At 46.4% G+C, this 27,191-nt stretch overlaps 1 protein-coding gene across 6 annotated transcripts in view; it reads left to right on the top strand.

Annotated features, from left to right (window-relative positions):
- The first annotated feature begins 15,411 nt into the window (after positions 1 to 15,411).
- LPP (LIM domain containing preferred translocation partner in lipoma) overlaps positions 15,412 to 27,191 on the top strand; it is a 415,845-nt gene continuing 404,065 nt past the window's right edge. Inside the window, exon 1 of one of the 6 annotated variants that reach the window (XM_073359055.2) lies at positions 15,412 to 15,866. The gene's annotated coding sequence lies outside the window, so the exon portion shown is untranslated. The remainder of the gene's footprint in view (positions 15,867 to 27,191) is intronic. The other 5 variants (XM_073359056.2, XM_073359053.2, XM_073359057.2 and 2 more) reach the window with 5 other exon arrangements.

Below are 27,191 nucleotides of genomic sequence, written 5' to 3'. Positions count from 1 at the left end.
CTGGCAGGCTGTGGAGTCAGCATTCTAGGTGGAGCATACCAAATGGTGGGTCATTGGGAGATCTCCCTCTCCCAAGTTTTCTGCAGTTCCCTACTCCAAAAATAAAAATCTGGTTTCACAAAGTGGTTACTCTAGTACTGGTGGCTAAATGCCAGTTGGCACGTACAATATGCTAGAGTAGGAGTAGGCGAGGATAGCTGTTAGTGAAGTGTTACATGTATGTGACACATGCTTGAATCTGGAAACTGAGATGCAAGAGTGATTAAGAGACCTGCCTTCCAGTGAAAGTTTTGGTTCCCTTGGCATGGAATAGAAGTGAGTGACACTTACATATCAAGACAACATGGGGTATTCACTATTTCACAGCTGAGCGGTTGGGTGCAGGAGAGTTGAAGGATTCAGTCTGGCAATCAGTTGGAAGAACATGAAGTGTTAGTGGCCATGAAAACCCTTACAGCTGAAAAATTATCAAATACGTTAGTGAAAACCAAAAACTTAGAGCTAGCTGTGCTTCTCTTGGTTGCTTGCAGTGGCCTACATATGGGTTTTTTTTGTTTATGTGCAATGGTGCTTACAGTAAGGAAGAGGTTAGACTGCAAAACTGCCCTCTCAACACTGGCAGAACCTGTCTGGATGGCTAAATGCCATTGTGAATCTCATATTAGTACTGTGTGGGGTGAATCCCCATCATTGTGAAAGCTTGCAAGTGTCCCTTTGATGCCTATAGGAGTTGAGCATGACGTGAGAGGAGTTAAATTTAAGTTCCCTTTGTATCTACAGTCTAGGAATCATACTCTCCAGGTCAGTACAAAGATATCTAACTGAAAATGATCTGGGTATATGAAACAGCACAGGAAAAATCTAATGGAATTGGACTCCATTGAATATAGTTAGTCCTCTGACTGATTGAATTTCATATTGAAACTCTTTTGCTGACAGTGGTCAGTGGAGGTTAGGGGATATACAGCAACACTGCAGTGACAGGACCTATAGATTGGCACAGTCAGAAATGGGAACCACTCTTTTGCATGTCACCAGCGTAGAGGTAGGGGGAAGAGTCAGCAGCAGGTAACACAAGGGACAGGAGACGTTCAGAACACTTAAAAATAGATTAAGCCAGAGCTGGGTCTCTAAGACTGTTGAACCAAGGTCAGGGACTCTGCACTGGGCACCTGAGATGTTCAAAGAACCTCTGTGCCTATGATAAAACACAAATTAGAAACTGACTCAATGAGGCTTGTGCATCCTTATGAAGGACACTTGTGGCAAGTGCCTACATCATTCCATGGTAGAATGAGAGGAGTTAAATCACTGGATACTTCTCATCAGCTCTCTGAGCAGGATTCAAAAGGGAGAGGTGCAGAGACACCCCCTCCTTCACTGCTGGTATTACTTTCGGAAGCCAAGAGAAATTAATGGTCATGATCCAGAGGGTGGTCTATAATTTGCTTGCACAAAACATGCCCAGAAGTATGCATTCTGAATCTTCGCTCATCCCTTAGTGAAAACCCCTCCCCGAACCAGCTGGGAAGTCTGGAGCACCAGGCACCTCTGTGTGGAATAGGCAATGAACATAAGAATGGCCAGACTTGGTCAGACCAAAGGTCAGTCCAGCCCAGTATTCTGTCTATTGACAGTGGCCAATGCCAGGTGCCCCAGAGGGAGTGAACCTAACAGGTAATGATCAGTGATCTCTCTCCTGCTATCCATCTCCACCCTCTGACAAACAGAGGCTAGGGACACATTGGTGTGTAGCTGATGCATAAAGAGGAGGGTGGTTTTCCTGTCCCCTCAGACCTGTCACCTCCTGGAGAAGAGTCATTTACTGATACGGGAAAGCAATATGTCATCTGGGAGGTGTCCCTTTACCACCTGGCTGATTGAGGCAGGCTGGAATGTGACTGTTTGCACTGGGCAATGGCCCATGCACAGCAAAAGTGCTGAGTTAGGGGGTTAGGAATATGATCTCTTTCCGTTCTTGTACGTCGCTGCTTCTGCTGTTACATAAGTTTGGCTTTCTCCATTGCAAGGGCCATTTTGATCTGCAGGGGTGATTGCAGTGACCTGGGCCTTTTGTTTTATTTCAGCAAATAGGTGTCAGACAGGGAGGAAGGGGGAACGCAACCACCTACAAATGTCCGCTGCAGCTTAGTGTCGAGATGCGTTAGACAGGAGTGAACAGGTGGGAGGCTGTGCTGGATTACTGCTCAGATTGTGCTCTTCCCTGGTAGAGGCAGTTGGCTTCAGCTTCCTTTGTGATCCGAAGCTCCATGACTGTCCTGTGCACATTTTTATGCACACATGTTTCCCTCCATGGGGGCAAAGGCTGAGTCAAGCCCCATGTGCTGTCCCTCCTGCTAAACCCGAACTATACCTTTTAATGCAATCCCCCGCCATTCCCAACATGATAGATGGCACTGTTAGACACTTCAGAAGGAGGGCTGCATTCTTAGACACGGCAACTGCTTCAGAGCCCACTCAGGTTGATGGGAGTTCTTCCATTGACTCCCCTGGGCTTTGGATCAGGCCTTAGGTCACTTGTCCCTTTCGCTCTGCTCCAGGTCTGAGCCAAGCATCAGATCTGCAGTGGAGACACGGTGCAGAGGTGTTTCATGTTACAGGCTAGAGCAGGGGTGGCCAACCTGAGCTGGAGAATGAGCCAGTATTTACCAATGAACGTGGCCAAAGAGCCACAGTAATACGTCAGCAGCCCCCGCCCCCCGTAGCTCCTCCCACCCACCGGCAGCCCTGCTGATCAGCGCTTCTCCGTCCCTCCCCGCACCTCCCGATCAGCTGTTCCATGGCGTGCAGGAGGCTCTGGGGGGGGAGGAGTGAGGGCACGGCAGGCTCAGGGGAGGGGGCGGGAAGGGGTGGGGGGGGCAGGGCCTGTGGCAGAGCCAGAGGTTGAGAAGTGAGCACCCCCTGGCACACTGGGAAGTTGGCACCTGTCGCTCCAGCCCTGGAGTCGGTGCCTAGACAAGGAGCCGCATGTTAACGTCCGAAGAGCCTGCATGGGGCTCCGGAGCTACAGGTTGGCCACCCCTGGGCTAGGGGGCTTTGTCCCTTCCAACTTGCCTCCCTGGAGTTACCTACATGTCGGGTGCTCGCTAGGCTCCAGAGCACAAAGAGTTCAAACGCAACCTCCTCCTCCAGCCCACCGTGGTGACTTTTGTCCTTTGCAATAGCTGACAGCAGATGGGCATTCAGGCAGTGGAGAGGATGGGTGGCCCAGCGCTGTGGAACAGCACATCCCGGCTCATGCTAGGTGCGTGTTGTGAAGGAGCGTAATAATAATAGCAGCTCTTAGAGCTGGTCAAAATTTTTTCATTTAAAATAAAAAAAGGACAGTAAGCAGCTTTTTGACGAAAATGGACATTTCTGCTGGAAATGCCCAGTTCTGATTAAGTTTTTCAGGTTTTTGTTAAAGAACTGAAACCCTACAAACATTTGACTTTTTTGACGGAAAACTCAAAAAATAGTGTTGAAAAATAAATGCTTTAATTAAAAAAAAGCCTCTCTGGAAAACAAAATCAGCCCCAGTTCTATTTCTGTGCTGGCTAGGTGTAACCCTTACTTTGCTCACTCGCTTTGTGAGACATCAAAGGAGAGACCTCTGGACTCCGTGCGGGTCTCGCAGGCCTGAGACTCTACCTGAACGAATGGAGCTCCTGGGCCGGTTAGTTTGGACGGAGATTGGGACAGGCGCCAATCCATTGTTTATGGTGCCAGCTGTTTGGAGAATCCGTCTTCTGATCTTGCGGCTTTTGGAGAGGAGTGTTAGATGATAAAGCAAAGCAACTAAGACCATGAACTTTTAATGTAGGCGTTGGGGCCCGATGACCTCATTCTAAGCCTCTCGCTCTGTCTAAGTCTGAAACTATGACAATTTAGTATTAAAATGTCAAATGAAAGAGAATAGCTAATGTTCACTCATCCCAGGGCACTGTGCTATTACTCAGGGGTCGGGGGAAACAGACATTTCTAAACCAGATGTAGAGATTTACTGGTACTACTGAGTGCCTTTTGATTATACTCCTTTTTAGATAATGGGCGATAATGCCTTTAAAAATACGTAACCTCATGAAAGGTTGGTGACGTTGGGAATCAAAGTCGATTGTGAGATCTGGTGACCCATAAGAGTGAGCTGGTGAAATGAAATGTAATTGCTTCAATGAAAGTGCATGAATGAACAAGATTGTCCAGTAGTTTAGGTCCAAAGTTAGAATTTTGCTTTAATAAAAATCTAATATGAAAGCCCCCCAAATTATTTATTTTATAGCACTAAGTTCTTAAGGATTGCCTTGTGCTTATTGCTGTACACAAACGTGGAAAGCAGCAGTCTCTGTTCTGAAGGGCTTAAAATACATACAGATGAAGGAACATTTATTTTGTTCTAATACAAACCCCACTGCTCCTAGTTATGTTCACTTGTATTGTAGTAGGTCTTAGTAATCCTGTTGTACGAGATGCTATACAAACATCTACAAAGAAACACTCCCTGCCCTAAGCGATTGCGATCTAAATAGTATCTGGCTAAATAAGGCATGGGGCTGGGAATCAGGAGATCTGAGTTCTGTTCCTGGTTCTGCCACTGACCTGCTCCATGACTTTGGGCAAGTCACTTCCCTTCTTTGTGCCTCAGTTTCCCCTTCCACCCTTCGTCTGGCTTGTCTGTTTAGATTACTGTATAAATTTTCGGGACAGGCACTGTCTCTTGCTCTGTAGACTGCCTGGCACAATGATGTCCCAATCTACCCTATTAATGATAGTCTGTGCAACCCTTTTTTTGGTTTGAGATTGTAAAATATTCCCTGTTGAAACTGAGACCCTGCAACTGGTTTCTTTGTTGGATCAGAGAGGAGTACGAGGGGAGAAGCAAGTGAAACTGACTGGTGTCGTTCACAGTGTCTAGCCTAAGTGAAATGCAGACAATAAATGGTGAGAAGTCAATTCAGCGGTTTTGAAAATAATCTGCTTTCAATAATCTGGGTGTTGATTAGCCACATGGGGATGGGTTTAAGATGTTTAAAAAAATATACAGGGCCTGATTTTGCTCTCAGTTATGCACAGGTGTAAATCGGAATGACAGCTGTTGGCAAACGTAGGTCAGTGCAGAATCAGGCCCGGGATTTTTAGTCTGTCAAGGTCCATTTTAATCAAGGTTCATGATGACTGATCCCTCTTTCCTTCCATACTGCTCCCCTCTGGTGGCTTCCTTTGAACCTCCGGCTCGCTCATTTGTTCCCCGGGAGCCCCTCCCGGATGCACTTCACTTTCCCTCGCTCCTCAGCCTCCCCGCCTGCCTTTCTCCTCCTTTCCTCACCTGCCTCCAGAGGCAGCGGTGTGTACGTTTTAAATAACGCCATCTACAATGGGACCTGCATCATACTGGGGCCCCACAAGCTGGCAGCCCTGTGCTTTGAGGAGCGGTCTGCAGAATCACAGCCCCTGACTCTGTCTGCAGAACTGCAGGGAGGGAGAATTTACTGCCATTCTTCCTTCCTGGGACAGAAGGGTGGAGCTGGAGAAAGGAGCCACTCATGGCATGAATGTTTTCCCTCTCTTGGCCCCTTCCGGTTGGGTGCCTGGCTTGCTGGGGCACCCTAGTACTTGTCCAGTGTAGTCTGAGCCCTTCCGTTCTGCGCTGCTCTGAAGGAATGCACTGCGCAATAAATCTATACGGTCCCTTTTTGGGGGACAATTTTATGACCATTGGGAGTAAACCTGAAGCTTTAGTGTAAAGGCGAAGTTGATAATTTGTTCCTGCAGCCAGGTTTGCTGGCTCAGGAATGCAGGCAAGGATGGAGGTGAGGTCATGGTTTACATAGGAAAGCCCTCCTGCCCTTATGTATGCCAAGTCCTGTGGTTGAGATGCTCCTCTTCCTGGAGCTAATTTTACCCATCAGCGCGGACGCAGCTGGCCCGTACTGCCTCTGACATCATCCTTCCTTTTGCAGGATGTCCTGAGAGCACAGCAGTGGTGAGTCCCAGCATGTCTGACATGGACACTCCAGTTGTGGTTGATTTAAAAGCCTTAGTTATCAGAACAGCTCGCTGCTGGGCACGATAGATTAGGAGAGTGTGCACTTCATCATGGGTGGAAACCTCCACTGCTGTAAATTAGCATTGACTTCAGTGTAACCGTGCCGATTTACACCAGTGGAGTGTCTGGCCTCCTGGTTTTCTGCAGCAATCCCCCCTCCGAGAAGGCAGAAAGTGAGTGGTAACTGTCACTCTTTGACTCAATTCACTTCCCAACAAGGGTTGGCTGTTGGCAGGAGAAGAAAATCATCCAAAAAAAAAAAAAAAAAAGAGAAAACCCACTTCCAGCTTATATTTTTTGCATGATTTTTTTTATTGAATTCTTTTCAGAAAAATTATTATTGTCAATGTGTATAAAATAATATAACCTAATAAACACAGAAACCAAATAAACTTAATAAGGACCCAATCCTGCAAACAGTTACTTGGTGAGTAAGAGTGAAGTTACCCAGATGTGTAATTGTTGACAAGACTGGGCCCTAATACCAGATAGGCCTAATCATAATGCTCTGAAAGCTTTAGCAAAGCTTTTGACACAGTCTCCCACAGTATTCTTGTCAGCAAGTTAAGGAAGTATGGGCTGGATGAATGCACTATAAGGTGGGTAGAAAGCTGGCTAGATTGTCGGGCTCAACGGGTAGTGATCAATGGCTCCATGTCTAGTTGGCAGCCGGTATCAAGTGGAGTGCCCCAAGGGTCGGTCCTGGGGCCGGTTTTGTTCAATATCTTCATAAATAATCTGGAGGATGGTGTGGATTGCACTCTCAGCAAATTTGCGGATGATACTAAACTGGGAGGAGTGGTAGATACGCTGGAGGGGAGGGATAGGATACAAAAGGACCTAGACCAATTGGAGGATTGGGCCAAAAGAAATCTGATGAGGTTCAATAAGGATAAGTGCAGGGTCCTGCACTTAGGACGGAAGAACCCAATGCACAGCTACAGACTAGGGACTGAATGGCTAGGCAGCAGTTCTGTGGAAAAGGACCTAGGGGTGACAGTGGACGAGAAGCTGGATATGAGTCATCAGTGTGCCCTTGTTGCCAAGAAGGCCAATGGCATTTTGGGATGTATAAGTAGGGGCATAGCGAGCAGATCGAGGGACGTGATCGTTCCCCTCTATTCGACATTGGTGAGGCCTCATCTGGAGTACTGTGTCCAGTTTTGGGCCCCACACTACAAGAAGGATGTGGATAAATTGGAGAGAGTCCAGCGAAGGGCAACAAAAATGATTAGGGGTCTGGAACACATGAGTTATGAGGAGAGGCTGAGGGAGCTGGGATTGTTTAGCCTGCAGAAGAGAAGAATGAGGGGGGATTTGATAGCTGCTTTCAACTACCTGAAAGGGGGTTCCAAAGAGGATGGCTCTAGACTGTTCTCAATGGTAGCAGATGACAGAACGAGGAGTAATGGTCTCAAGTTGCAGTGGGGGAGGTTTAGATTGGATATTAGGAAAAACTTTTTCACTAAGAGGGTGGTGAAACACTGGAATGCGTTACCTAGGGAGGTGGTAGAATCTCCTTCCTTAGAGGTTTTTAAGGTCAGGCTTGACAAAGCCCTGGCTGGGATGATTTAACTGGGAATTGGTCCTGCTTTGAGCAGGGGGTTGGACTAGATGACCTTCTGGGGTCCCTTCCAACCCTGATATTCTATGATTGATTCTATGAAATATCAAACTGAGCTGCTTAATATAGGCTCCGCAGTCAATGTTCAGGCACCAAAAGGTGAGCGGCCTGGTTTTTCGGCAGTGCTGAATATCCTGGAATCTCCTTCAAGTCCATGGAAGCTAAAGGAGCTTAGCAGTCCTGAAAATTAGGCCATTTATATTTAGGAACCTAATCTTGAAGATTTTGGCAACGAATCCCAAGCATTGGACACCACGGGTATTAAAGTGTAAGACTGTATCGTTCTAAATCCTCCAGATTTTTAAAGTGTTTTTCATTTCAAATGAAAAGGTCAGATAGAGGTGGCTTGAAGTCTAGGGACAAAGGCAGGCAAATTAGTTTCCCCCCTCCTCCCCAGACACCTGTCAATCACACACCAACAGACCCCTGTTAATTCACACTGATAACTAACTCATTGAGAGCTTGCTTACACATTATTTTAAGTGTATCGGTGTAGCTAAAGGCAGTACAGTCCCTCCAGTGCAGACATGGTTTCAGTAGGACAGCTGTTCTTTACTGGAAGGGGAGTAAGCTACATTCGTATAAGGCATCTTCATACCTGTGTAATTGCATCTACATTAGGACTTTTACTGGTATCGCTATTTCGGTTTAAAAAAAAAAATCACACCCCTAACCAAAATAGTGACCCCAGTAAGGTTTTCAACTGTCGGCCAGGCCTCAGAATGGATAAATGTTGTAAATTAGCAGAAGAGCGAATGAGATCTATTTTTTTAAAAGGTTTCAGAGTAACAGCCGTGTTAGTCTGTATTCGCAAAAAGAAAAGGAGTACTTGTGGCACCTTAGAGACTAACCAATTTATTTGAGCATAAGCTTTCGTGAGCTACAGCTCACTTCATCGGATGCATACCGTGGAAACTGCAGCAGACTTTATATACACACAGAGATCATGAAACAATACCTCCTCCCACCCCACTGTCCTGCTGGTAATAGCTTATCTAAAGTGATCATCAGGTGGGCCATTTCCAGCACAAATCCAGGTTTTCTCACCCTCCAACCCCCCCACACAAATTCACTCTCCTGCTGGTGATAGCCAGGTGATAGCCAGCTGATAGCCAGGTGATAGCATAGCTGGTATGCATCCGATGAAGTGAGCTGTAGCTCACGAAAGCTTATGCTCAAATAAATTGGTTAGTCTCTAAGGTGCCACAAGTACTCCTCCTCTTATTTTTTTAAAAGGCTGCTACATCGTACAATAGTTTTGACAATTGCCACTTTAATGGCTGAGATTTTCAAAAGTAACTAGTGGTTGTGGGTGCTTCCATCTTTGAGCGTCCAACACGCGAGACAAAGGGGTTTTATTTTCAGAAAATCTGGAGCACCAGTCATCAGGTTTGTTATCTTGGGCATCCAAAGAAAAAAAAGAAGATGGGCAGTGGCAAACAACATCCCAAGGAAGGGTCTGAGCCCAGGAGAATGTCCCATGGCACAAACCCAGAACGAGGGAATAAACAGCCGACTCCCAGTTGGCTTAGAAACACGTGGAACCCAGCAGCCGACTAGTGTCTGTACGCAGTGGTAACATTTAAAAAATGTTTTCGTCAAACCTGCTGAACGCAAAGTCTGATCGGAACTGTTTTAAAACCAGGTCTGGTCACAGGAGCATTGTCTACACTGGGCTCCCAGTGGCACTAATGCTGGCTCAGCTGAATCAATCTTAGACCTAGTGGGGAATGGTCTGTAGGTTTCCCCATTGCAAATAAGATCTCAGGTCATCTTGCCAGGAGCCTATGGGCAGCGCCTAAATTGCATATAACTACATCAGTTTTACATGAAATGTAAACACACACACCCCTAATATTTGCTTGTACTTGTCTCGTCTTTGATGGATGGAGAGCATTTGCCTGTTGGCTGAGTTTATCCGCAATAATTTTTCATCTTTGTCTATACTGTGCAATAAGTTGAAGAGGCCAGTAATGGGCTGCGTTTTAGGCTGTTGTATGTAGTCTGTCTGTGGCTTGGCTCTGCCTGTTTTAAGTTATAGGTCTGGTGACGCCTGCAGTAAGCACTAGGAACGCTGATAACTCTGGTGCCTCTTATTCCTGAACATGAGTCAGATCCTGAGATGCATCAGTGCTGGGCTGAGTCACAGGGAGAGCATACTAGGTTTGATCTTGAAAGGTGCTGAGTGCTTTGACCAGTGCAGCAAAGCACAAAGAACTGTGGAAACACAGGGTTGGAAGGGGCCTTGATAGGTCATCTAATCCAGTCCCCTGTACTGAGGCAGGGCCAAGTATTGTCTAGACCATCCCTGGCAGGTGTTTGTCTAACGTGCTCTTAAAAACCTCATACGATGGCGTTCTGCAACATCCCTGGGTAATTTGTTCCAATGCTTAACCACTGTGACAGTTAGGAAGTTTTTCCTAATGTCCAACCTTGCTGCAATTTAAGCCTATTACTTCTTGTCCTGTTCTCTGTGGTTAAGGAGAATAATTTATCACCCTCCTCTTTGTAACGGCCTTTTATGTACTTGAAGCCTGTTATTATGTCCCCCCTCAGTCTTCTCCTCTCCAGACTAAACAAACCCAGTTTTTTCAATCTCACCTCTCATAGGACCTGTTTTCTAGACCTTGCATCATTTTCGTGGCTCTCCCAGTGACTTTTTCCAAGTTTGTCCACATCTTTCCCGAAGCGTGTGGCCTGGAACTGGACACAGCACTCCCGCTGAGGCCTCATCAATGCTAGTTAGCACGTGAATAGTCCCATTGACTTCAGTGGTACTACTTGGGGTGCTTAAAGTTGAGCACATGCCTATGTGCTGTGGATGGATCAGGGAAGAGTGCTGAATACATCGCAGGACTGAGCCCAATGCAAATTAACAACTTTTCCACGCTAGGGGTCTGCTCCTGTTGAAACCCATGGCAAAATACACCCTTTGATGTCAGTATTGCAGCGTCAGGCTATCGGTGCAGAAAGAAACTACTCTTAAAAAGGATATTTTGCAAATGGGAGGGGAAGGAAATTATCCTCCCTTTGGAATCTGTACCCTTTATAGTCCTGCTGGGGAAGCAACAGAAGAGGTGTCCAGTTTGTGGGAAAACTAGGTGCCTTCCTCTTGCATGACTGTAAACGGTCTAGACGTAACTGCTGGGGTTTTACTACTTGTGATAGAAAAATATTTCCTCGTAAGTAGCACAGGTGAGAGAATTGCAAACCTCAGCTGAGTGGTTCTAGCATCACAGCCACAAATGGAAACCGTGCAGCCTGATGAACCCTAGTGGTGTGTCTCAGCGCACCACACGCAAACACATCGGTCATGTGGGTTGGCCACACTTGGAGTGGCAAAGCCAAGATGAGAACCAGGACTCCTGACTCCTAGTGCCCTGCTCTGACTGGTAAAGAATAACCCCGCTTACATTTTATGCAAGGGTGAAACTGACACAATCCTGAGTTTTCAGGGCTTCCCCTAGAAGGGCAGCAAAGTGAAATGTATAGGAATTGAGTCAGGTTCACTTTGGAGCTGCGGTCCCGTAGCAAGTAGCAAGAGGACCCGGGATGTGGATCCAGCCGAGTAGGAAAGGGAAAGGCCAACAAAAGCTTCTCCACTGGTTTCCTTACTTTACTCCTGTTGATGATCAACCGTATTGGTCCCAGAACTGCACTAAGTAATTCCACGTGTGTATTACTCTGACTGTGGAAAATGTTGGGGTGGAGGATCACATCCGGCCTCCTAAATGGATAAGGTGGGGTTTAACAGCAACAGAGCAGCCCAGGTATGCTTGCCAGCTGATCATATTCACTCCCCCCCCCCCACGTCATTTTTGTCTCCTTTTTCCTCCCCTTCTTCTCAGAAGTTAGCATGGTGCCTCGAAAGTCTGCTTCACTCAGTGTCCTGGCTGGCACTAGTTGTAATCCTGTTCGACTTGCAGACAGTGGGTGTCCCAGAGGAATCCACATACTAAACCTCTATCTGATTTTGCAGTACAAGGGCAATGCTCAAAACATCCCAGAAGTAGTGTGGTTTAAACTGCAAGCTTTGGAAAATAAATTGTTCATCACGGGGGTTAATTGTGTGTCTTTCCAGGGCTGTAGCTCACGAAAGCTCATGCTCAAATAAATTGGTGGCATGCATCCGATGAAGTGAGCTGTAGCTCACGAAAGCTCATGCTCAAATAAATTGGTTAGTCTCTAAGGTGCCACAAGTCCTCCTTTTCTTTTTGCGAATACAGACTAACACGGCTGTTACTCTAAATCCAGGGTTGTGACTCAGGAGGAGACTTCGGAAGGAAGAAACCCTGAATATCTTCAAAGTGCCTTTGTGCATTCATCTAGGAGTGTTCAGCGCCAGAACCGGTACGTAGACCTATTTCTCGTGGAACACGGGCAATTCTGTGCAGGCTTCGCCCCAGGAATTCCAACTCTAGACCCTTGTTTGTGATTTTTCGTAAGGAATCGTAATCACTGAATGGAGAGAGGAGGCTCATTGAAGTTTTAGACCCAGGCACTAACTTTCCACAGTTAACTTTCCACACTTGCCCTGGCACTCGGTGCCTTCTGTGGTGGAGTAGGAGGTGCTCAGTACCTCTGAAAAGCGATTAACGTTCAGAACCCTGGGCTGAGCAGAATTTTAGAGCTTCTGTTGCGCTCACTGAAGTGGGTGTGCTGAGGTCTGACACCAGGTGTGTCTATAATATATGTGAGGGGTGTGTGTAGATGTAAATACCTAAAATGTAGCAGTGAGGATATAGATGAAACATGTATGTGCAGTACACAGTGAAGCGGGAGATCTATAACGTTGAGACATGTATGTGCACGTGTGTAATATATCATCTGTGTGTACGTGAGCGTAAAGTATTTCTATGCATGCACACATGTACTCTCTGTACCTGGAGCCATTTCATAGCTACCAGATTCAGCCGCCTAGGGAAATGCTTCTGGCCAAGATGATAAAAGCCAGCTCCTGCTTTTCTCTGACTTCTGTCTATATTAATTCTTTGTGACCCAGTATTTGCCCTTTGTCTGCAAATGGGAGCAGTCACACGCCTTTGCGTTAACACATTTGACAGCGCATAGTTTCAGTCTGCAAATCTGACAGCTGCTTTTGAAATGCACCAGATCCTCGCCTTCTGCATGGGGGCCTGGCGTTCGCCCTGTGTCTCCCCGTGACGCTGCAGAAGCCCCCCGCGGTGTGCGCGTGTTGCAGCTGTGCGCTCTGTCTGTTGAGACGGTTATGAATCAAATGTACTGACGGATCCTGGTTACGTCATGTCATTTAGGTGAAACTGGTTGTGGCCTGACCCAGTGGCCTAGTGTTAGTGATCCGTACGGCTGTGCAGAGGACTTGGGGTGGATTTTTTTTTTTCTTTTCAGTCCCCAGGCTTTTGCTTCCCAGGCCAGCACAAGCTGAGCGTGTGCAGGGAAGGAGCAGTTTGTGTTGTACATCAGTGATCTCTGTCTGGGCAGAATTTCTCCCTGGTGTGCTTAGATGCCTTGCAGTCTTCCGTGAAGACAGAAGAGCTGACACGCTAAGTAGACAACATAGTAATGAAAAGAGTAAGGTAAAATTGGAGCAAGGAAAATGGGGGGAGATCCTCGGAGCTGCCCAGGAATGAGAGGGTAGTGAATAGGCCCTTGGGGCATTTTGGTTTCTAATATGCTCATGTCATAAAAAGACGATGCACTTATTTGCATGTAATGCGATGCTTTGCATGCGCTCTCAAGGTGCCATCCTGGCTGTTTATGTGGTTCACTCTGCATGCCACTGGTACACAGTCATTGCTCGGGGGAGATTAGCACTTTATTCCAATCGAATTGGCATTGTTTAAACTTGCTGGAAAGTAGCGCTCCCAAGACAGGCTGCCTGCCAGCCCGGATCGTTACCTTGACCAGGATGGGTTCGGTCCCCGGCTCTCAGCCCGTTTTTCTCTTGATACGTTATCTCTGGTTGAGAGTCCAACCCTTCCCTGTAAAGTCACTGACCCATTAGTCCCATGCTACAGGCCGAGTGGCTGTAAATCATATCCTGCCAGTCCCTGTGTAAATCAGACGGGCACGTCAACAGCTTGCATTCCTTCGGGGTGCGTTCCCTTAGCCCCCCACTCGCTGCAGCCTGCATTCCCCTCGTGGTTGGTAGAGCAGGTGGGTGATTTCTCTCTCGAGCTGACACAGCTAATATTTCTTCTCCCGGCAGACGTGATGGCACTTGGTGCTCGTTAAATGTGGCTGGCCCTTTTCCCTATTTGTGCTCTGAGTCCTGATCCACAGAGGGTCGGTGTGCTCCTGTAACAGCTTTTCTAACACCCGCCTCTCTGCTCTCTCTGTGCTGGGCGCTCTGAGGCTTCTGCTGCCCATTTTTTGTGTTTCCTAGTGTCTTGTTCTGCCTTCCTTGGGCAGGTGGTTTTACAGAATCTATCCAGGCACTGATGTGGCCTTTATCACCACAACGGCAGAGAGCCTGCTCCCACTGATTCCAGGGGATTAGCCCTTGAATGGGATAGAACAGTCTACCCTGGTGCATTAGGAATGCGCCTGGCTTCCATGCCAACGGCAAGTGCAGCTGGCCCCTCTGAGTGCCGTCATTGGGTTTTAAAAAAGTAAGTCAATGGCCACCTCCCAGGAAAGACCTAAACCAGCAACCCGTCCGAGCTAACACAACACGCTGTGCTCTTGTGCATCCCATTCATTGCCCTTTGAATTAATGGTTGCTCATGTTAAGGCTCTTACATTTAAAGGAGGGGCGGGTGTTCGTGTGTTTATCTCGGTTTTGTGTGCGGTGGGAAGGGCGTTAAACTACGCTTGATTCTCTTCCTAACAGGGAAGAGAGCTCTGGTTTCTCCAGAGCAAAGGTGCTCATGTTCTCCATCTCCCGTGACATCAGAATGATCATATCCTTGATCCCTGGAGGCCTTGGTGCCTGCTGTGTGCCCCTCGCTGCCTATCTTGGGTATTTATTTGGCCCCCATCACTGCAGTATCATAGCAGTTCAGATGTATATCCTCACGACACCCTGTGTGATAGGGCATTGCTATTATCTCCATTGTACAGATGGGGAATTGAGGCACAGAGAGGCTAAGTGACTTGCCCAAGGTCACACAGGAAATCTGTGGCAGAGGAAGGAATTGAACCTGGGTTTCTCAGGTCCTAGTCTAGCGCTGTAACCACTGGACCATCCTTCCACTCTGTCTTGATCCCTTGATGCCCCTCCAGAACCCTTGGTGCTGTTTTGATTAAAACCAAATGCTGTATTAAAAATACCACTTTTTAAAGTTGATTGGCCATACAGAGGCGTTCAGTGCCTCTAAATCGGACAGCATCTTGTTTTTTTGTTTTTGTTTTTTTTTAAAAGGCACTATGGTAGCATCAGCTTGACAGCCCGTTACTGTTGGAAATGTTCTGAATTACACATTCCCCAAGCTCCCACAATTCCCCAAGAGGAGTGTTGATATCCCACAATGCCCTGCAGCGAAGTCGGTGGTGTAGGGGACGCCGGGCTGCCTACGCACGGTGCAGTGCACCTCTTGCTGATACTGTCTCTTCCAGGGAGGAGGCGTGGGACCAGCAAAGGCCAATAATGTTGGTAGCAATATGCCTGCAAAAATGCTGCTGGTAAAACTACCTAGTGTAGACTTGGCCCTGGGGTTGGCATTAGGTGGCGTAACAATGCGTAACAAGGGTCTCCTGAGGTCTCAGACCTGTCCCTTGTTGGTTGGTTGCTTTTTCCCCAGTACGCTGTTGCAAAGGGAATTAAATCCACTTGGCGTGTGGCACTTCGAGCCGGGAGCTTCCCAAGTGCAGACTCAAGAATTGCAGTGCTACTGGGCCTTGCAGCGTGGTGTGCGTCCCGTAGAGTTAATAATTCACACACAGCCCAGAATTCTGTCTCAAGATGGGCAAGTCGTCTAAGTGGCAAAGCTAGGGAGAGAAGGGTGATTTTTTTGACATCCTTTGGAGTCTTGATCTCCATATTTGGAAATGTTTACCCATCGCACTGGTCTATTGGAAGGGGAGGGGAGGTGACTCAGGGTTTGGTGGAAGCAGGGTTTGAATTCCTGGAGTAAGTTTTTTTTTTTTTTCCTTTCTCTTTTCCCCTTGTTTTGGAAGCCAGTTGTCGTCAGTTTTCAGCTCTCTAGCTCCTGGATCTCCTTCCTAATGCCATCTGCTTTAGGGGGGAGCGTCTTAGTGAAGGAGATCATCTGAATTCCAGTAAGTACGTGGTTATTGCAGAAGCAAGGGACTTGGTTTTTTGTTTAATCAGATGGATTGGTTGGGGGAGGAGGTGAAGCGTGTTATGACCTGTAACCTGGTCTGTTGAGCAGGAGTCAAAGAGAAAGAGACCTCCCGCAGCAATGAGATTTACCTGGTGGATCCATCTCAAATTCAAACCCCAGGCTCTGTCATTCCCTGAGGGCCTAATGTTTGGCTGTAGCTGAAAAGATCCTTTAAGCAGGCTCCAACTCCGTCCTTTGGTTCCACAGGTTAATGCAGCAGGACAGTAGAGTATTGCAGAGTGAAATAAGTATACCCCTAGAGTAGCATTCAGCAGGTAAAACACAGCTTATGTGCAATTTTGGTCTCATGAGCAACTGCGTGTATTAATGGGGCTATATAACCTGCAGGTATATTTGCTGCAAAAGTTAATATTTAACTACATTTATTGTGCAGCAGGAAGAAGTTTAAGCATTTTAACAGGCTGAGGTTTTTTCTTCCCAAGTTTTCAGTGTATAGTTTTTCCTGTTCTTTTGTGTTTTCCTCTTTAGTGTGAGTATATAATCTGTCCGATATTACAACTATCTGATTTTCCCCCAGCCCTCCCTTTCCTGAAAGGAAACTACAGTTCATCAAGAAAGGACGCTCTAAAAAGACCTGGAACATTTTGTTTCCTGTTTTAGTTGTGGCAACTAAAGCCATGCCCAGGAATTTGGAATTTGTCCCTCTATTCTTATTGCCTTTTGGATTCATTATTCTGTAGCATGTGCAGGGTAATTTCTTTCCCCCCAGAGACAAGGGGGAGAGCTTTTAACGTTGATTCTGAGTGGATTGAACACTGTATTTCTAATGGAGAGAAGTGTCCTAAATCTTTGAGTTTGAGAGGGGCAAGAATGGGAAGGGATTTAAATCACTGGTCGTGATCACGGATATCTATATCTTCTTTCCAGCTAGTAAATTTTAGACCGATTGAGTCTGCTTTCTTCATACTTTACCTATTTTAAAGCGTAGAGCAAGAACGAAGGTTTTTTTTTAAAAAGGAGTACTTGTGGCACCTTAGAGACGAACAAATTTATTTGAGCATAAGCTTCATCGGAAGTGAGCTTTAGCTCACAAAAGCTTATGCTCAAATAAATTTGTTAGTCTCTAAGGTGCCACAAGTCCTCCTTTTCTTTTTGCGAATACAGACTAACATGGCTGCTACTCTGAAACCGTTTTTTTAAAAATTATCCTTTTTTTTTTTTTTTAATTACGGGAAGGATTTGCATTGGTGCTCACTCAGCTGGGCAACTGACTTGATCATTGTTGGCATCAAATGGGCATCTACTTTAAGGTATGAATCAAAGGGCAGTCAGCCTCTGAATGATCAGGGTAAGTAGGCCAAAGGACTTGCTGCACACAGTCTTGCAGACACTGACTGTGTTCGGAGTTTGCAAATCTCAGTTGCATTTAAACCTTCGTTGCTTTTCAACGTATCATTTATATTACTGCAGCTCTTTAAGGCCTTAACTGAAATGAGTGCTGTGCTGAAATGTGCCATTGTGCTGTGCAATACATCAATGGCTTTCAGCTTGTGGTCTGTGGATCCTGGGAGTCTGCAGACTAAGATTTCCAAAGGGGTCCACACCTCCATTTGAAATTTTGTAGGGGTCCATAAATAAAGGTTGAAAACCACTGCACTATAGCAGTACATAGTAAGGGCTAGTCATGGTCCCAAAGAGTGTACAGCTTCTGAATCCCAGTCCAATACCTTAATCAAAAGACCATCTTTCCTTTTCTGTACATGTTTATATCAACATGCTTTCCACCAGTGGGACTGAATGCTTTCAGTGTCATTGGTGTGCTGTGCTTTTTGGGTGTTTGACTCCTGAGCCTTGTAGGTTTCTGCGAAGTGTGAGTGTCATTTCACTGCCAAACACGTCTGTCATTCAGTCATTCTTCTGGTTGGAAGAGGAAAGATTCCTCTAGCCAAGCACGCAAGTGCCTGCATCACTCATCAGGGAAAACCAAGCTCAGGTCCCCACTTAGGGTCGCGCTTGGAAATATGTAGTGACCCCATGCAAGAGTGGGCCCAAAATTCTCCAACCAGTGGATGCTGAGGTTGGTGCTTTTGAGGGGAAAAAAAAAAAGATTTGTGCCAGGGCAAGGATTGTGACACATTGTTCATCTGATTCCCCCCCACCCCCCCACTCACTGCATGTTGGAAGAGAAAATGAGGAAGTCAGTGAGGCTTCGCTAGGCGTACTAAAGCTGGGCCCCAAGACAATACCAGAGAGAGAGGAAAAAGGCATTTCATCAGGAGAGGCACGTATTTAGGGTCTCTCGCCAGCTGTATGAGCACAAAGATGGTGTGAAGTTTTATATGCCGCTCCATCTCATCTCAGCACCAGGAGGGCGCGTGCTGGGCGGGCATGAGGGTTAACTGGTCCATGGAGGCTGATCTCCTCTCTCACTTCACTCTGGACTGAGACCCGTTGAGCAAGGCAGTACGGGGGAGCAGCTGATGCTGCTACTGTCCATGCTATCCCGGGGGGTGGATAACCCGAGGACTGCAGCCTCCCAGAGCAGTCCGTCCAGCCACCTTTCAAGACACCAGGCAAACCCTGTAATCACTGATGGTAATCAGACTCTCTAATGGATGCCTCGTCAAGGATTGGCATGAGCTCCGTGGATGGAGCCATTAAGGAAAGCCCTGTGAATTAGGACAACTGTCACAGGATATTCCTATTGAGGCCCAGCAATCCAGAGTGTGCGCCTTATTAATGACTCTGCACTCTGGGCTTGCACGTCAGCGTGCTTACAGAGCTCCTTATAGAGCTTTAAATGCGTTTCTGAAGCATTTCTGGGCGGGCTCAGCAGGTTTCAATGATGTATTGAGTGCTGAGGACTTGCTTTGTCTTCCGTGGGGTGGGAGGAATTGGCTTGTACGCTGTGCTTCATCTCTATGCTGCAGCCTGGTGGAGTGATAACAGAACAGCCTCCAGGCTCGCCCAGTGCAGGACTTTGCTGCATTCAAAGCGTTCTGTTATTGCAGCACAGTAACAACTCACATGCTACAGGAGGAATAAAAATGCCCTGATCTATGCTACCTTGGGAACCTTTCAAACTTTCTTTGTGGAGGTTAGGGGAAAACACCCAGGTACCAAGGCGATGGTGCATTGCGATATGAAAGGGATTGAGAATCTATCAATCTGCCTAGGCTGGGTGGTTGGATTATGGTATTTGTAATGTGTATTTGTGTATGTTTCTTTGCACCTCTGTAACTGAAGATTTCAGAATCCTTAACAAATATTGAGTCAAGCCGGTGAGCCAGGACAGAGATTGTTATCCTCGATGTACAGGTATAGAGACTGAGGCACCTGGTGGTTGTGACATAGCCAAGGCACCATGGGAAATTTAGAAATAAAACACAGATGTCCTGATTCCCACAAGCCAATCCTCTCCCGTATGTTAAGCTCCTGATCCAGATAGCTGGAGTTTTGCAACCTTAGGCTGAAAAGTGCTATTACTTATAAAGTATTCTTTTTTTTACTGGTAAAATTATACTCCCACTGAAAATTAATGCAACGATTACTCAAAGGCAAACTGAAATCTGTGAGTATTTAATACCACTGACGCCTGTTGTCAGTATATGATGTGGTCCCAACAACATATTGTTATGGCAGGAATGCTACTCTGAAACCAGGTAGTGATGTTACTTAATCTTAGAAGTTTTTTTTCCCTTAGCCTGTGAGCAGTGTACAGTCTCTGAAGAAATGCTGTATTGTTGTTAGCTTTGTGATCTGGTTCTTTTGTGGGATATGTTGCAAGCAGCTGGAGAGTTGACGGTCTGCCTTAATCTGTCTAATAGAGTCAATTCTTGGGGCAGAATTGCTTTCCTGAGAACCAGGTATTGGTGTTTGGGATGAGATTTCTGAAACAGCTTGTGTGCTATTTCTGACCACCTCTATTCAAGGACTGGTTTATCTGGTGTAAATAAAGAAATTACACTAAGCATATACCCAGACTGTGCATCACCAATTCCTCCTCCAGTAGGAACCTGACCTGCAAAGTCCCCAAATCTGCTACTGCTTGGTAGAGGGGGCACAATATTGAGACTCATCAGTCTTTAAAGAGTTTTCTAACATCCAGCTGGCTCCCTGTGCTAGGAAGGAAGCTGGTTCTTGCTCTGTGCTGGTTGTGCATTGTGAAGCTCCTACTCTGCAGCTATCGCAGAGACCAGTTCCAGCAGAGCTGTCCATTGTGGCAGCTGCTTCCCTTCCTTATAGTTTTTGTTTTTCAGATAAATCTCTCTTCATCAGTGTAGGCAATTTTTTCTCAAAAAAGAATTGTTATAACCTGTTGAAATTAAAACCAAAAAGATGCAGGGAGCGGGGCGGTAACTGGATGTTAAGAAATAGAAAACAGTCAATTAAATTGTACATTGTGTGTAATTTTCCCTTGGCAAATTGCCATGAAATTGAAGAGCATTTTAACAACTGGTCATTTCACTTGCATTTGGACTTTGCCAATGGGTTGTTTGCATGGGAACTTCAGTCATTTCACAGCGGGGCCTCGTCTTTGGTACCACTTCATTTGCCTTTTTTTAAAAAAACGAACAAAAAACCAAAACCCTCTTATTACCCGCAAGAGCTTGTAGCAGTGGGATCATCTTTAGTAAAAGGTGATTTCAAGGGAGGGTGCGCCAGCTAAAATGGAAGGAATCGTCTGTTGTTCTGGAGGTGAAGCTTTCCATCAACAGTCACGAAATATGTACAAATGTGATACTTTCTATCTGGGAGGGATTTACAAATAACACAGACTTGCCATACCCCTAAAAGACAGGAAAGTAATTATCAGCCCCAGCGTACCACTTAGCATTGCCGATACAGTGGTTAAGTGACATGTCTGAGGTCACACAATGAGTCTGTGTCAGAGCCAGGAATAGACTTTAGATATCTTGACTCCTGATGCTGAAGTTGAGCCACAAAATGACGGTGTATCTCTGTAGGGCTTCTTAACGAGGTATTTTTACCAGCAAAGCAGCTGTTGCTAAAAACAAGAGACCAAGATTTTATAAAACAAGCAGTGAGTTAAGGGGGCCTCAGGTTTTACTACAGCACTACGTTGATGTGCACTAGGGCACTTTTCGTTTGGGCCAGTCAGTGTGCAGCACGCAGGTGCTCTTTAGAAGTCATACCTCTCTGGGGCGCTTTGCTGCTCTGTGTAGACAAGTCCTGAGACCTCTTAAAGGCTGCTGATTTTCAGAAAATGCTGAGGCCACCTTCAGGTGTCTCAAGCTGGGCCACCGCAAAAATGAAGCATCCAGAATCACTAGTCACTTTTGAAAACTGTAGCCCCAAAACTCAGCTGCTGGAAAAAGCCACGTTGTAGTGGGTCATGGAATCTTTTTCTCATCTCTTCAGCTGTGTAACCTTGCCCAGTACACAGTTACACACATGATAATGTTGCAGAACAACACACACAGTCCTAGAACTGCTTATGCGACACTAGGAGTCGGTCGCCGGCCAGCTAGAACATTCAGCACCAGGCAATGTGGAAAGGTGTGGGTTAGGCTTGCTACCTTTTTAATGGCTGGCAACGGGACCCCCAAGGCCCTGCCCCCTGTTCCGCCCCTTCCCCCAGGCCCCATCCTTGTTCTGCCTCTTCCCCCCAAGATTAAAAAAACCGACATCAGGGCTTGTCAAATGGCACCTGGACGCACGAGCCGAAACCTGCACTGTCCAGGTGAAAACCGAACGGATGGGTGAATCTTCAGATTCCATTTTGAATGCTTGTGCTTAAAAATTCCTGGTTTGTTCAAAGCTGAAGTTTAGGGAAGTGCACTTGGAAAGAAGGGAGGCTATTTTTTGTGTTGTGTTCTTCGTTTTCTGGATGATTGCTTTGTCTACAAGTGCCCTGAATTGATTTCTCATTTCCTGCTAATCAGCGGGCCCGCAATTACTATTGCCTCTGATTGCAGCCGTGATGCCAATGAGAGCTTTCATGTCCCTGAAGGCTGTGCACTCGAATCCCTTCCTTTCTTCTTGTACAATTTGACTGCGGCCGGGGGCTTTTACAGCTTTGCCTGAAGGGTTTAGATGAGGGTCCTGTTAACACAATACGTTGTTATGGTACAGGGCGGCTGACCTACAAAGTGCATCTAGAACATTGTGTTGGTTATCAGTTAATTCTATGTGGAGAGGCACAAAAGGGCTAAGAGCTGTTTGGGGTTTTTTCAGTGAAATGTCATTGATCGGAAAATATCGATTTGCCAAAACAAACCTGTTGTGGAAATGTATTGGTTTCGACAAAACTGTTGTCGGGAAGGCTGTCCAGTGCCGGATTGGAATTTCTGAACAGCCCTACAGAGAGGGATCTCAGAATAGCCAGGAGCCTGTGGTCGGGCCCGGGGTTCGACTCCCTGCTCTGAATCGGGCAGAGCCCCACATGGGGGTGTAGGGAAGGCCGTTTCTGATGGCAGGAGCTGCGAAGGAGAAATCTCAAAAGTGGCTGTTGAAGCTATAGAGACGAGGGACTCGTCTTGGAGCTAGTCCAGAACAGGCCCATGAAGGATTTTCAAAGCAAAGAGGGTGTTTGAGAAAGAAGAGTTTGAAATGGATGAGTTGTTGGAGTTTCTGTAGGCTGAGGCATGTCTGAGAAGGTGGGCAGGGGCTAAGGTCCAAAGAACTGGGTCAGAAGGAGGCTGCAGAGCAGGGAGATGCTGTAACATAACCCTAAGTGTTGGAGTATCTTCTTTTAAGATAAAGAACCAGCTGATTGTATGAACTCTGTCAGCTGTCTTGTGAGCACTTTTGCTCTTAGTAGCCTATTGACCGACTATCTCATGCTGCTGACGGTCAAGGAGCGCTAATCCTGCTGGGTGACTGCTTCATCATTTGGAGGCTTTCCGCACCAAAGCAACCAGCCAGTTAATTTTGTCGACTGAGCGCTGAGCGAGGGATTGGATGTTCAACTTCCAAAGTGGCTTTTGCTTCAGGCTCATGGGTTTTTCATGGGAGTTTGGCCCTACCATTCACCCTGGGGCCAGTGTTGTACACAGAACCTTTCTGTTCTCGTCTTCTCATTCTGATGCACGCCAAAAAAATCCAAAGCCAGGTTTCAAATATTAAGATCTGTGGGCCAGATTCTCAGTTGGTGGAAATCAGTGTGGGGTTCAGCGGAGCTACCCTGACTTACACCGGCTGAGGATCTGGCCTTGTGTATTTGGTATCCCAAAATCTTAATGAAAACTGAGTGAAAATGGGGTATAGGGTGGAGGTTGAAAATAACAGTTTAGTCTTTTCTGGCCACATTCTAGCTGTGGATAAGTGTGCTGCTCACACAAGCTTCTGAGACTAACCCATTTATCTGAGCATGAGCTTTCGTGAGCTACAGCTCACTTCACGGAAGCTCATGCTCAAATAAATGGGTTAGTCTCTAAGATGCCACACGTCCTCCTGTTCTTTTTGCGGATACGGACGGCTGCTCCTCTGACACAAGCTTGTGCCGCTCTCAAGGTTTGAGCTCGTGGGTTAGCAGTATTGGTAAAGCTCTTAGTTCATGCACCTCCCCTTCTCAGCCATTTGTGAAGAATGTTGATAAATTTAAGGTTTCAGAGGAACAGCCGTGTTAGTCTGTATTCGCAAAAAGAAAAGGAGTACTTGTGGCACCTTAGAGACTAACCAATTTATTTGAGCATAACCTTAGAGACTAACCAATTTATTTGAGCATTACCTAACCAAATAAATTGGTTAGTCTCTAAGGTGCCACAAGTACTCCTTTTCTTTTTGTTGATAAATTTAAGTAATAGCCCAGGAGATAAGAGATAAGGAGAAATCGTCTTGTGGTAACCAGCTTTAGATTAACATGCTTCAGAGAGAAAGCAAACATAAAGTGGGCTTAATGTTGGAAGCACATGCAGAGCTATCTTGGAATGCGGATATTATTTATTTATCATTTACACAGCCCTATACATTTATATGGCACTTTACAAACAGCGAAAGACCCTTGTCTGGAAGAGTTTGCAATCACAGTGAGAGGGAGCCCAGGTGAGGGAGGGTGTGGGTGCACTGCTGGAGAGGAAAGCAAGATAAGGCAGGGTTGCTGGAAAAAGGGACTTCTGTGGCGAGGGATTTGTAGGCCGCCGGAAAAGGAGCCTTCGGAGAAATGGATGGAGGTTTGAAGCTGGGAGTGGAAAGCGAGGAAAGGCAGTGTAAAGAAAGAAGAGTGAGAGGGGAGTGAGAAGAGCAACAAAAATGACGACTGACAATTATCTCGACTCCTTTCTTTTTGGTCTGCAGTTTTTTTTGGGGGGGGGGAGGAGAGGAGGAGGAGATGAGTCATTTCCAAAACAGAGCGATACAGAGCATTCTGCTATGTTTTCAGCCCGCTGCAATCAGAAGGCCCTCTTTCTTGGTGCGCTGTGCAACAGAAGCTGCTTTTAATAGGAGTAGGGTGGCACTGGGGTGGGTGCGTGTGGCTGGCTCAGGAAAATGACTCCCTGCGGTCAGGTGCCAGCCTTGTGCCCGGGCTGCCGGAGATGCAGCGCGGAGGGTGCCTCGGAGGAGTCTATGAAGAGGCCCCCGTGTTGCTGTCGGGAGACTGTGCCTAGCTCAGTGCATGCCACTACCTTGCCTGGCTGGAGGAGTCATGTCCAGCTCTGTTCCTGTATGAGGAGGCTAGCTGCAGTGTGAGGACTCAGACACCACGTGGGTGGAGACGGTCAAAAGCATCCTGGGGCACTTGCCAGCCACCTCTCAGAGACCGTGTCATGCTTAACCCTTTGCTGCTACTTGGCCATGCATTCTCGCTGTGCAGCCTCAGTGTCTGTCTTCCCAGAGGGGACTGCGTTGAGATGAACATTTTAGTTCTGTCTTAGGGCCCCTGTTACCATTGGTATCTGTGTTTTTCATCATAACACCTCTCTGAGGTGGGGAGGTGCTATTATCCCTTTTGCTCGGTGGGGAACTGAAGCGTGAAGAGAGCAAGTGACTTGTCCAAGGTCACACAGGAAGTCTGTCTTAGAGCTAGGAACTGAACTCAGCTCTCCTGAGCCCCAGGCTGATGAGACAGAAATAGATATACAGGCGGTCCTCGACTTTACGACATTCGACTTAAGACAAATGGCACGTTTCTGAATTGACACCCTGATTCGACTTACGAGCATTGTTTTTGACTTTACGACGCTCGGTCCTGCACTGGAGTGGATTGTGGTTCTGAGTTACAACGTTTCGACTTAGACACAATTGGTTCCTGAAAATTGAATCGTAAGTCTGAGGACTGCCTGTAACTTATGCAGGTTTATGCATGCCTTTCTGTTTCTGAATGGGAGGTGATGGAAGAGAAATATGCAGTACAGAACCTCCAGCAATGCAGAGCCACTGGTCCGTACCTCTTCTTGTTGATCTTTCTGTGACTTCCATTTACTCTAATGTTAAAGAGGCCTTATCAGTCTGGTCAGCCCCCGAAATGTATCAGCCTTCTGCTTGTAACACTAAGGCTTTGGCAGCTTTTGTTGGATGCACTGGGACTGCAGCTACCCAACCACATCTATGGAAGCCTGAACTTCAGCAATTTGCCTGCCCCATTGTTATGGTTACCTCTTGAATTCTGTGATACGAAGAATATATGAAAACCTATCAAAAGGCAGAAGAAAGCTCGTCATGCTTGTTTCAGGCTTTGCTTTAGGTTTACCAGCCAAAAGTCATGCTTTTTGGCGTAAGTTGCTCATCTCCCAGGTTCAGGAGGGAAATTTCCCCCATGTGCTGCCTTGCACATTGGATATGATGTATAGTTATTTGATTGTCATTTGAGCCGTGAGGCATTGAGCTGTGCCAGAGACAAAGTACTTGATAAGACCAGCATTCTGAACTGCATCACAAATCCTACTTCCTGTGATTACTACAAGAAATATTTCTGTGGTGACCTTGGCTGACTGTTAAGAAGACTGAACTTCTATTATTCGTGCACCTTTCAGAAGGTGCAAATAAGGCCTCAGATACTGTCATTAAGCCAGGCTAAGGAAGAGATCACTCTGATGGCCGCTAGGTTTGCGAGGAAAGATTGATGACCTCAGAGGGACCCAGAGTTGCAAAATTTGGCTGTTTCTAAGCTGATGAAGCAGAAACTGAACTTAATTGGATCCAAAGCACCCCAAGGACTGTTTACCAAGCAAATAAAGACAGGGGGGCTGGGAGATAAAGAGAGAAGCCCAAATGTGGCTTTGTTTTTGTTTTTTTAAGTGGTAAAAATTGGAAACCCTGTGTGTAGATAATTAACTTCCATTTTCGCTATTTGAACAGAGCTGTATTTAACTGATAGATAATCAGCTCCTGTGGAAAACGTTCTAGTGACTCTGTACTCCGCATCTTTAATGACCTCTCCTGCTTAAGTATCTGTACTGACGGCCATCTTGCTGAGGATGGCATTTTCAGAGTAAGGCACCAGCCTCTGCACTTGTGTGTGCAAATGGGCACTTGCTTGCTGAACTCGCTGATGTGCACATTCAGAGGCGAGTGTAGTAAATGCTCACATAGGTGGACAGTTTCACCTGTTGTGCAGTGAGGACAAAGTCAGACATGGCGTTACCCTGACTTCAGTGGACTGTTATTTACCCCTCAGTGTTGGGGGGGATGTGTGTGCATACACTGGTTTCTGAGTGGGAGGTGATGGAAGGGAAATATGATGTTCAGAGCCTCTAGTGGTGGAGAGCTATGAAGCAGATTAGTAATAAAAATGTTCAAAACTACCCTCTAAAACATTTCTGAAATGGGATATGTGGCATAAAATGGGAGTTGATGTCATGGGGTGCAAACGTTTTACTGGGATGAGCACTGTTTTGCAACTTGTGAATAATTTGGCTAGGCCCATAAAGCATTTACGCCAACATCATCATGTAATAGGGATGCACATGTATGTGTTTGCATAAATTAATGGAGGATAGGTCCATGAATGGTTATTAGCAAAGATGGTCAAGGGTGCAACCCCATGCTCGGGGTGACCCTAAACTTCTGATTGCCAGATGCTGTGAGGAGAAGACAGGTGTGGATCACACCCATTGTCCCATTCTGTACATGCCTCCTGAAGCTCTGGAACTGGCCACTGTTGGAGACTGGATACTGGGCTAGGTGGACCATTGGTCTGACCCAATATGGTCGTTCTTATGCATGTATTTATATGTTAAAATGCACATTCATATGTGTGATGAGAATTGTCCTGGAGTATAATGTACCCTTAAATACATATACTTTTATCTACATAGGGCCAGATCCGTAGCAAGTGTATGTTGGCTTATTTCCACACCTTAGAAAATTCTTCTTTTGTCAAGCCCATTTTTTCATA

This window comes from Lepidochelys kempii, chromosome 9 (genome assembly GCF_965140285.1).
Source record: "Lepidochelys kempii isolate rLepKem1 chromosome 9, rLepKem1.hap1, whole genome shotgun sequence".
NCBI lineage: Eukaryota > Metazoa > Chordata > Testudines > Cheloniidae > Lepidochelys > Lepidochelys kempii.
This window is presented reverse-complemented; position numbering and strand designations above follow the sequence as displayed.